We start from the raw sequence: 8610 nt of genomic DNA, 5'->3' as shown, positions 1-8610 counted from the left end.
TTATAGAACAGCAAGGGACACTAAAGACACGTTGATGGGGGGAACTCACAGGGATTAATGGTAGCTCTTTGTGGGACAAGATAAGGACACAGAGAAACAGGAGGGTGAATCCCTAACCCCGGAAGCTGGTGGTGCTTTTTCAGAGTGATGTATGTGTACCTCTGTCTTCAAAAAATGACTGTACATAAAAATATTAATGCAAAATTTCATTACTAGCCCTGAGCCAGTATAAACATCTTGGTGTCGAGCATGTCCCACGGCTATGTTGAATGTTCTCTCTGCAGAAAGCTGTGGGAAGCCCATGCAGAGCCAGAGTCAGCTGCATTTTCTTAATGCAGCCTCGGTGCTGTCCTGTGGATGTGCTGGGACATGTGCTATGTTGACATGCTGGGACAGGACTGCTCAGCCTACTGGAGGGTGTAAAGCGAACTACTGTGTGTGATGCTACGTCACAGCCATTTTCTGCACCACTCCAGTTAACCACACAAACCAACACAACTGGAACACTCTGCTCATCGACGCTTTGGTTGTTTGCTTGCTTAGTTTATGAAGATGACAGGCTGGGACTGTAAGATTTGATGGTTGAAGTCAAAGAGAAATGAGGCTAGACTAGGCAGCATCTCATCACTGATGATTTAGGGGATGAAGGAAGAGGTAGGGGGAGGGGGGTGGGTTTAGTTAACTCCTGATCCCTGGACTCTAGGGAAAGACTGCAGTTCAGTTCACACACTTCCACAGAAAAGGTAATGAGAGAAGAAATAACATCAACTACAGATCTTTAAGATGCTTGTAGTTTTCAGAAGAAAGACCTGTGATTGTCGCATTCTTATAGACCAGGACCTGTAAGAAGTTCCCTGGGTTCCATGTCCCCGCCCCCTCCTGGGACACCTCAAAGTGCACACTGTCAGGCCCTTCCCCAGCCCTAGTAAATCTGACTGCATTTTTATTATTTTTTGAAAATTGATCCTTATTTTGTGTGTTTGAGTGTTTGTCATGCACCACACCAGTGCCTGATACCTTCAGCAACCAGAAAGCATTGAATCCCCTGGAACCAGAATTACAAATGGTTGTGAGCTGGAAATCGAACCCGTGTCCTCTGCTAGAGCAGTAAGTGCTCCTAAGGACTGAGACATCTCTCAAGCCCCATGATGGAGGTTTTTTTTTTTAAAGATGTCGAGTGTAGGCACATCAGTGATGAACAACGGCTCCATTCCGGTTGGTCTTGTCTTTCCACCCCACTCATCTCCACAAAGCGATACAGAGAACAAGTCCTGCCAGTGTGCTAGCAAACAGCCTAGGAGCCAAAAGCAACACTGGAAACATAAATTGTCATTTGAAATTACCCAGGAACAAAACGGTCTTTAAAGACAAACAAACAAACAAACAAACAAGGGTCTCCTCATCCCTGTTGACTTCAGGCTGAGAGGCAGCAGGCTGGGGGACTGTGGGCTGCCTCTGATGTCACCACACCTCTGGGGCTCTGTGTTGAAGCTCAGTGGACAGAGGCCTCCTGAGAATCACTGAGTGCAGAGAGAGCTACAGGGCAGAAGGTATGCGTGACGTCTGCATTCTGAGACCTGGGTCTGCCAGGCAGGAATGTCTCTTTCAGAAGATGATGTCAGACACATTTCAATAGATGAGCCACTTGTCTAACAGGTCTAGGGAAAACATCGTGTCACTTTTGACCCCTGAAATCTGGATTCACAGATGCTCTGCCCTCTGAGGCTCTCTCACAGCTAATGTTGGCCCTGTCTGTAAGATGCTGGAGCCACACCACCACCTTCTTAAAATAAACTGCAAAGGCCAGCATTAACAGGGCCTGCAGAGGTCCTCCAAGTGTCACACAGGCAGAAATATTTTCATTATTTCTACTTATAACCAATAATTTTGTTTAAAATCAAAGACTTTTAATCAGTCTTGCTTACTATCTTGATCCTCTATCAGGAGCTAGAGAGATGTCTCAGCAGTTAAGAGCACTGACCACTCTTGCAGAGGGCCTTGGGTTCCGTTCTCAGCACCCAAAGGGGAGCTCACAACCATCTATAACTCTAGTTTCAGGGGATCTGACGCCCTCTTCTGGTCTCCATGAGCACTGCATGCATGTAGTGCATAGACATATATCCGAACACTCATACACATAAAATAAAATCTTTTTTCGTTTTAAGAATATTTTTTTAATAGCCAGCTGTAATCTTAGGACATTTCAGATGTAAGGAAGAGGGTGGTGAGTTTGTGATCAGCCTGGGCTACATAGTGAGTATGAGATCGGCCTGGGCTGTATGGTGGATTTGAGACCAGCCTAAGCTACATCACTAAACCTTGACCTGCAAAAAACAAACCAAGTCAAACAAAAATAAGATGATTTTATTTATTTATTCATTTATTCATAGAATTTTTTATCAACAATTCGAAGATTTGATATCATGCACCTCAATCACACTCACTTCTTTGTCCTTTCAAGTCTGTTCCCACCCTTGTGACCTCTCGCCAGAAGAGAGAAGAAGGAAGAGGAGGAGGGGGGAGGAAGAGGAGGAAAAGGAAGAAGAGGAGGAGGAGGAAAAGGAGGAGGAGAAGAAGGAGAAGGAGGAGGAGGAGACGGAGGAAGAGGAGGAGGAGGAGGAGGAGAAGGAGGAGGAGGGGGAGGAGGGGGAAGAGGAAGAGAAGGAGAAGAAGGAGAAGGAGAAGGAGAAGGAGAAGGAGAAGGAGAAGAAGAAGAAGAAGAAGAAGAAGAAGAAGAAGAAGAAGAAGAAGAAGAAGAAGAAGAAAAGAGAAGAGAAGAAGAAGAAGAAGAAAAGAAGAATCAAGTTCAACTGATGTTTCCCCTTAAAGACAACCGAGTCCTTCCACACCCCCACCAGAAACCATCAGTTGTGGAAAGCTACACTTCAGCATCCTTCTCACACGTTTTAAGAGTTCTCTCTGATGGTTTTCTGCTTAAGATGTTATTTTGGGGAGCATGGGGGTGAGGTCATCCCTGAAGCCTCCTATGTCCCTCTTTGTCATCTGTGACTCACTGATGCCATTGCAGAAGTGACTTCCTTACCCTTTGCAGTCAGCACGACTTCATCCTGGTCCTGTGCATCAGCATTTGCCATGGACATCAGCATGGTCTCAGTCACAGACACAGCTCTCTGCTGAAGCAGGCCACAGACACCATCATAAGCCTCACTGGCAACACAGATGGAGGACACCAACATGGCCTTTGGGGTGATGCGTGGGTATTTCAAGCACCAGGGCCCACAGATATCCAGAGCCCAGACCGTGGACGTCAACCTAGCCTTAGGTGACAGCACAGATAATGGACATGCTCATGGCGCTGGGTGGCGACACAGGTCACCACCAACAACACTGTCAGTCCCTGGCTGCTGTAGATCCAGACACAGCCTCAGGCTGCAGCTCAGACCACCCACATCAACGTGGCTTCAGGCTGAGCACAGACATCCACATAGCCCTCGGCGGAAAGGCCAGCATTTTCCAATGCCACTACAAAGAACGAATCTGCTGGTGGAGAAGTGGAAGAGTGTGGGAGTGTCATGGCCCAGGATAGATGGGGGAAGGGCCTCAGGGAAAGCTTCAATCCTTAATACCTCCTATGAGGACGGCAGACATCGGTTCCCTCCCCTCTCCCAGTCAGCTGCCCCACTATCAACCCTAGTTAAGAATTGACTACCCTGTCGGTTATCGGGCCTCACTTCTTGTTTGACCTTATAAGGTTTGTCCCTGGACCCCTCAGCCTCTGAGCAAGCAGATGAAGGATCTTCCAACTCCCCTGTCTTGGCCAAGTGCACATAGCCACAGGAACCTTGCCCCAGAGAACCTGCCCACCTCCCCAGGGGTATAATACCCCTCCCCCCAATAAACCGAAACCTTCTCCAAAGCTGTTCCTGGGTGTGTGCGTTCTTTACCCACGCAGTCACTGAAGACCAAGGCCCTACATCGATTGCATCCACCAGGAGCTCCAGAAAAGATGGCAGAACAGAGAGGTATCTGTGTGGTGGACCAAGGCAGAACTAAGGACTCCGTGAGATGATGAAAAGATTTTAAAAGAAAACAGTAGAGATACTTAGAAAAGTTTAGAACGTTCTCCCTTTTTCTACCAGAATGAAGAGGGTCTTTGAAAGATGAAAAGCTATTTTAAATACAATCACACCAGTGCCCCTGGGAGCTGTGGACTAGCCTGTGGGTCTGTGAGGCAGAACCACACAGAGATACCCAGTGTACAAGTTCAGAGTTCCACCTTATTTATAACCTGGTGGAATTTGCACAGAACTGCTGGTCTGCCTATAGGGGTGCTATCTGCGGGGCTCTGGCCCAATTGGAGTGGCTGCCACTGTCCTAGAGTCGGCGGCAAGCAGTGGGACACAGTGGGAGACGAAGGGCCAAGGCTGGGACCACTGAGCAGGAAGTGGCTGCCTTAGGCTTGAGCATCCAGCCGGTTGGGCCAGGTGGGGGTCACACTGTTTCCCTGGAGTGTTACAGCTCCTTAAGACAGGCACTCTCGACTATCTTGGGTGAAATAACTCATGCACCCTATTCTTTGTGGATAGGACCTTATTAATATTTTTGGGTGGGGTGGGATCTAAAGGTAGATGCGTTCTATTGGCTTGGCCTGAGATGTTAGGGTTGCCTCATATGGCTGTCATAGCCCTCTCTCTCAATTGGGTGTTGTGGTCACATGTTCCAGGACAGGAACCTGGTCGGAAGCAGATTTAAACACCTTCCGTTCTCAATGATGAGACTTGCCGGGGCTCCTGAATCCACTCGACCTTACAGGTTTTCTGTCTGTGGCACGGTCCACGGCCCCACACAGAACAGCAGTTTCTTCTGCAGCTTTTCAGAAACTATTAGGTTCCGTGATTCAGAATTGTGTGTTGTAGCCAATTCAGAAGTCGCCTGTGGTTCTCTCTGCTAGTTTGGTTACACTTACTGTGTGAGGTTGCCTAAGCTTCTGAGATGAGCGCATGGCACACACTCCTCAGAAGACAGGGCGAGAAGCCCTGTCCTCCGGTCTGCGTTTCCACGGCATGAATGTTGAAGTTGTGGTGGGTAACATCAGGATTCCTGCTGTGTGTAATGTGGCTATACAGCAAGTTTCAGCTCCTTGTCAATGTGATGATTTAATGCCACCTTGCCAAACATTAAAGTCACTTGAGTTGGGAGCCTCACGAGAACGCTTCTGTCAGTTTCTCATATGTACAACCCTTCTGTTCCTTCTAGGAAATACTGGGTATCACATGATCGCGTTTTCACATAGACCTAAAAGACCTTCCTAGTAGCTTTCCTTCCTCCCTTCTTCCCTTCTTCTGACTCTAGTCCCTTACTCTAGTAACCATAAGACCTAGCTAGCACTCTGGGTATGCTGAGTTATCTATATTCCTAAAGAAAGACAAAACAGAAGTCCAAAATTGTAACAATGGGGGAAATTTTAACCTGTGATCACAGTGTCAAATAGCCTCCATTTTATTTAGCAGTAAGTTAATTTTAATTTTTGCGTATAGGTGTTTGTTGGTATGTTCAGGCACCGTATGTGTGCATTCATTGAAGAGGCCAGAAGAGGGCGTCAGATCCCCAGGAACAGGAATTGTAGATGGCTATGAGCTGCCAAGTGGGTGCTGGGAAGTTAACCCAGATCCTCTTTGAGAGCAGCCCATCCACTGAACTGCTGAACCATCTCTCAAGCCCCTCGAAGAGATTTGTTTTAGAAAACAGCTTTGTGCCTATTCTCTGCTAGGAGCTCTGTTAAGCATGTCACACACACCGATAGGAAGCAGGCTGTCACTGTCATTGCTGCATTTTAACAGTGGCAGAACGGAGGCACAGCTGGGCAAAGCAAACCAACCCACAGTCAGTCCCAGAGGTGAGTATCAGATCCGAGTTTCAGGTTCCAGGGTCTGTGCTCTTGCACAGACCGCTCAGCAGTCTGTTCCTTCCTCCGAGAGACAGAGCTTTGCATAATTATCTTATTTAATCCAGAGCCTAAGCCTTTGAAGAAATCACTGCTATCCCAGTATCATAGATCGGGAACTGGAGCTTTGAGGTTAGTAAATGGGTTACTTAAGTTCAAACTGGCACAGACGCTAAGATTCAAATACTGGTCCCTGTGACAGTCCATGGTATTAAATATATCTGTTTTTAAAGCTAATCTCCTCGACCTTGGCAACATTACTTTTCTAAAATCTTTCTGATTTTCATAAAATACATTACCTCTTGGGATAAAGAACAGCTATACACATCAAGGTTAAAATAGAAAACTCTAGTGTTGGCCGTAGGTCACGACAAAACCTTGGCCACATTTCCTGTCTACAAACTTTATTCCACACTGTTTGGATTGAATTCAAGGACGAGGTATGGAAACCGTTCATGCTGAACATACAGTCTTCAGTGCAGAGAAAACAACAGGTCTGAAAGCAGTGGAAATCTTGACTCTGGCAGGGACGTGCTGTGGGTCTGGAATCTGCAATGCAAACTTTTGGGGCTCTCATCTTCTTGTCAGAGGGAGTCACCTTATTTGTGTATGAGAAAGCCTGAAATAAAAAAAAAAAAAGGCTAGGGCTGGGGAGATGGCTCAGTGGTTAAGAGCACTGACTGCTCTTCCAGAGGTCATGGGTTCAATTCCCAGTAACCACATAGTAGCTCACAACCATCTGTAATGGGGTCTGATGCCCTCTTTTGGTGTATCTGAAGACAGCTACAGTGTGCTCATATGCATAAAATAAATAATTCTTTTTAAAAAATGAAATAATATATTTATTTTTATTTTGTGTATATTGGTGTTTCACCTGCATATGTGTATGTACATATATGTATGTGTATATTGGTGTTTTGCCTGCATATATGTATGCACATATATGTATGTATGTGTATATTGTTGATTCACCTGCATATGTGTATGTACATATACTTCATGTGTGCGGTAACCACGGAAGAAGGTGTCAGATCACCTGGAGCTGGAGATAGAGATGGCTTGTGAGCCACTATGTGGGTGCTGGGAACTGAACCTGGGTCCTCTGCAAGAGCAGCCAGTGCTCTTAAACACAGCTGTCTCTCCAGCTCAAGGGAAATAAAATAAAACAGCAAGATACCTCTGCTTGGTTTGAGAAAATGATATTAGTACGAATTTTTCAGAAAGATGATTTTGCTGTATTGCAAAAGGCCCATTAACTAACTAAGCTGTCAGTTACTGCTTGAACTGTAACCGATGGGCTGGCTGACTGAGTAGAGCATTAGATTACTCTAGGCCGCCTTTCATTTGTCTATCAATGCTGGCAGATCATGGTGCATTTCTCCAAAAGTGCTGTTTTGCTCAAATAAACACTACTGAACAATCTTCCTTTTAGGAAACTTTGTAAGGTTTCCAGAGAGAGATTAAATGAATAAGTAAAATTCATTTCCTTTAGCGTTGTTTGTCAAGGCCAATGTTATGAAATCTAGGAGACTTTGTTTTAGCCTCATAATTTAATGTGGACAGTTCTAGCTGATTCTCTTGGTTGATTGTGAGAGTTGGTGGGTTGTGAATTACAGAGGCTGAGGAAGACACTCAGGGTCCTGCTCTACCGTTCTTCTCCTTGCTATTGAGACAGGTTCTCCCTCCTCACTGTCTCCTCTAATTCCATTTTCTGAAATAGAAACTACCCCAGACTGTTACAGCCAAGAGCAGGCTCCATGGCTAACAGATGAGAGGGGTTTCCTCCCCAGAGAGGAAGGGTCCCAGCATCTCTTCCCCTACCTCTCCTACCTGTTGCTGAAACTAGATTAGGGATGAGGATGGCTGCAAGTGTGTGTGTGTGTGTGTGTGTGTGTGTGTGTGTGTGTGTGAGTGTGTGTGCATGTGTGTGCATGTACATGAGTGTGTGTGTGCATGAGTGTGTGTATATGATTGTGGGTGTGAGTGGGTATGTCTGTGAGTGTCTGTGAGTGTGGGTGTCCCATTTAGATACTACTAGAGGATGAAGACATTAATTTGAACATGGTATGCTGGAAATACCAGGTCCCAATCATTCCAGTTGTCAATCTTTGTAAGACCATTTTGAACTATTTCCTAGAAATTGAGTGTGTGAGTAACTATAATTAGTTGGTAGCAAGTAGTTTTGTAGTCAAGTCGCTTAATTTTATTGCCTGAAGAGATGGAGGGATTTATTGCCTAACACACACACACACACACACACACACACACACACAAACATACACTACAGATATGGCATTGTAAAGTGATTTGGAGCATATAATTTGGAAGCAGTTCAAAGAATTAAGGCAGGATGCCGTTATAAAATCCTGTCTGATTCACTTAATCAAAAATAAACAGGAGTATGTCCTAGTTTCATCTGTTGCTGTGATTTAGAGGAGCAAGAGGTTTTATTCCGGTCACTGGTCCGGGTTATAATCCAGTATTATGAGAAAGTCAAGCAGGAAACCAAACATCTAGATAAGTCACACCTCCAGTCAAGAACAGAGAGAAAGGAGCCCACTCTCGCTGGCCTGTCTGATTGCTGGAGCCAGGTGCAATGCCTCCATTCTTCCAGGGCCTCCTATCTAGGAAACGGTGCTGCCGGAAGAGAGCTGGGTCATCCCACATCAATTAAGACACCCCGCAATCCACCCTGACACAGGCCA

This window comes from Apodemus sylvaticus, chromosome 4 (genome assembly GCF_947179515.1).
Source record: "Apodemus sylvaticus chromosome 4, mApoSyl1.1, whole genome shotgun sequence".
Taxonomy (NCBI): Eukaryota; Metazoa; Chordata; class Mammalia; order Rodentia; family Muridae; genus Apodemus; species Apodemus sylvaticus.
The sequence above is the reverse complement of the archived record's forward strand: the minus strand, read 5'-3'. Positions refer to the sequence as shown.